The following is a 3,592-nucleotide window of genomic DNA, read 5'->3' as shown; positions in this document are numbered from 1 at the left end:
TGAAGGGTTCAGCTCCTCTGCGCATGCCCCTGGGATCTGGCCGTCCCTCACCTTATCTCCGTCTCCTGTCAAAGGCCTCAACCCCCACTCTGCAATAGCCCAGGTGACTTCTGCTTTCTGCAGAGACACGAATCAGAGACACCCATCGTGTCAGATCAGGCCTGAGGTTGGTCCAGACGCGAGAGTATGAGCTGCCCCAACACCAAGTCCCCCTTCCCTTGAGCTCAGTGGACACCCATTCCACTCACAGTAGACCTGACCATCGCCCCACTAGGCTCATTCATTACGTAGCTGGACCTTTTCATCCTGATGAATGCATTTCTTGGCAAGGGGCACCAAGCCACAACTGCCAAAAATTTTTCTGTAATAATTTTTTTCTGGTCTTTTTTTTTTTTTTCTTTTGATACAGAATCTTGCTCTGTCATCTAGGCGAGAGTATAGTGGCACCATCATAGTTCACTGCAGCCTGGACCTCCTGGCCGCAGCGATCCTCCCCGCTTGGCCTCCCAAAGTGCTGGGATTACAGGCGTGAGCCACCGTGCCTGGCCCACAAATAATGTTCTGATGCAACCAAGGATAGCCAAATTAGAACTCGGAGAAATGAGGTCCACTCTCCCCTTAAATTCAGCTGCCACATTCCAACCACTTACATTGTTTCTTCACCCACACACCCCACCAACTCACCCGTCTTCAAGTAACAACACCTCAGTTTTCCTCCACACACCTTCTTATCCTACTACTGGCTCATGTGGTCTGGGTGATGGAAATTCTACTTTCTGTATCCAATGTAGTGTGTGATTTGGGCGTGGCCAATCAGAGCCTGGAAGGCCTCTGGCCACAATGGTTAGTGACTCCGTTTGGACCACTGAGAGTCAGGCCCAGGATTTTCGTTTCATCTGCTACAAAGATAAAGGTAACTCCCTTCTCTGCTGGTCTTGGGACTGTGAGGGTAGGATGGTGGGGGCTGCTGACAGCCACCTTTCCACCCAGAGGGTAAGATCTGATTGAGAGCGGCGTTAGCACAGAAGGTAGCTAAACTAAGTGATGGGAAGAAGGAGACACACAGAGATCAGCCCTGATAGCATCATTTGAGCTCCTGGATCAACCCACACCTGAATGTCTTTTTTTTTTTTTTTTTTTTTTCTTTTTTTGAGACAGACTCTCACTCTCTGGCCCAGGCTAGAGTGCAGTGGCGCAAACCTTGGTTAACTGCAACCTCCACCTCCCTGGTTCAATTGATTCTCCTGCCTCAGCCTCCCAAGTAACTGGGATTAGAGGTGCCTGCCACCTCACCCAGCTAGTGTATTTTTAGTAGAGACAGTGTTTCACCATGCTGGCCAAGCTGGTCTCTAACTCCTGACCTCAAGCGATCCTCCTGCCTCACCCTTCCAAAGTGCTGGGATTACAGGCGTGAGGCACCGCGCCCTGCTGAATGTCTTTTTATTATGCATGTACTTTTTACTCATATTAGTAAATCAAGTAACATTTTTGCTTAAGCCAGCCACTTGGAGTGGCTTTTCTGGTTCTTGCAAAAAAACAGTCCCAATTCTCTATTCCCCTTCTTCATGATCTCACCATGCATCATCATTATTTATCATTTTTATTTTATGTCCCCTACCCCCACTGCTGCATAAGGGCAGTGGTTTTTGAATTTTTCTTATTTTTAATTTTCGCTTAGCACCTAGAATAGGGCTTGGCAGGTAGCAGGTGCTCAATAATTTTTTTTTATATAAAATAATAAAGAGTCCTGGTCAAACGCAGTGGCTCACACCTATAATTCTAGCACTTTGGGAGGCTCAAGGCAGATGGATCACCTGCAGTCAGGGGTTCGAGACCAGCTTGGCTAACATGGTGAAATCCTATCTCTAATAAAAATACAAAAATTAGCCAGGCATGATGGCAGGCACCTGTAATCCCAGCTACTGGGGAGGCTGAGGTATGATTGCTTGAACCCCAAAGTCTGAAGCTGCAGTGAGCCAAAATTGTGACACTGTACTGCAGCCTGGGCAACACAGTGAGAATCTGTCTCAAAAAGAAAGAAAAAACCCTCATAAATGTAAAATCAGCGCCACATGCCATAAATAGAAGATAATTGTAAATATACACACTCGAAGGCCAAACCATTTTCTTAAACTCAGGCTGGATATTTTAATATCATCTAACAACTGGACTTGAGATGTACTTTCTTTTTGTTAAAAAAGATTACTGGCCAGGCGCGATGGCTCACGCCTGTAATCTCCCAGCACTTTGGGAGGCCGAGGTGGGTGGATTACTTGAGGTCAGGAGTTCGAGACCAGCCTGGCCAACACGGTGAAACCCCATCTCTACTAAAATACAAAAATCAGCCAGGTGTGGTGGCAGGTGCCTGTATTCCCAGCTACTCAGGACACTGAGTAAAGAGAATCACTTGAACCCCAGGGGCAGAGGTTACAGTGAGCTGAGATCGAGCCACCTCACTCCAGCCTGGGCAAAAGCCTGAAACTCCATCTCAAAAAAAAAAAAAAAAACAACTTATTAGCATCAGTCTGGGCAAAGCAGCTCACCCCTGTAATCCCAACACTTCAAGAGGTTGAGGTGAGCAGATCACTTAAGATCAGGAGTTTGAGACCAGCCTGGCCAAAATGGTGAAACCCCGTCTCTTTTAAAAATACAAAAATTAGCTGGGTGTGGTGGCTCACGCCTGTAATCTCAGCACTCTGGGAGGCCGAGGCAGGCAGATCACAAGGTCAGGAGATCGAGATCATCCTGGATAACATGGTGAAACCTTGTCTCTACCAAAAAAACAAAAATCAGCCGGGCGTGGTGGCATGCGCCTATAGTCCCATAGTCCCAGCTACTCAGAAGGCTGAGACAGGAGAATCACCTGAACCTGGGAGGTAGAGGGTGCAGTGAGCCATGATCACATCATTGCACTCCAGCCTGGGCGACAGAGCGAGACTCTGTCTCAATAAATAAATAAATAAATAAATAAATAAATCGATTGATTGATTGTTTTAATTAAATTAAATAAAAATTCAAATAGCATAGAAGATAATAAGGGGAGCAGAGGCACCTATTCCCACCCAGCCATACTCCCCATTGTTGTCATTTTCTGTATATCCTGCCAGAAATTTTCTTTTTTAAAAAATTTGTTTTTATTGCTACAGAGACAGGGTCTTGCTATGTTGCCCAGGCTGGTTTTGAAAACCTGGGCTCAGCGGGGCGCAGTGGCTCATACCTGTAACCCCAGCACTTTGGGAGGCCGAGGTAGGCAGATCACAAGGTCAAGAAATCAAGATCATCCTGGCCAACATAGTGAAACCCTGTCTCTACTAAAAATACAAAAATTAACCAGGCATGGTGGTGCATGCCTGTAATCCCAGCTACTTGGGAGGCTGAGGCAGGAGAATCACTTGAACCCGGGAGGCAGAAATTGCGGTGAGCCGAGATTGTGCCACCGCACTCCAGCCTGGTGACAGATCGAGACTCCGTCTCAAAAAAAAGAAAGAAAGAAAAAGAAAACCTAGGCTCAAGTACTCCACCTGCCTCGGCCTCCCAAAGCGCTGGGACTGCAGGTGCTGGCCACTGTGCCCAACCCCCTGCCAGAAATTTT

The sequence above is a fragment of the Sapajus apella genome, unplaced genomic scaffold, assembly GCF_009761245.1.
Source record: "Sapajus apella isolate SASKATOON/1434 unplaced genomic scaffold, GSC_monkey_1.0 scaffold2, whole genome shotgun sequence".
Taxonomy (NCBI): Eukaryota; Metazoa; Chordata; class Mammalia; order Primates; family Cebidae; genus Sapajus; species Sapajus apella.
This window is presented reverse-complemented; position numbering follows the sequence as displayed.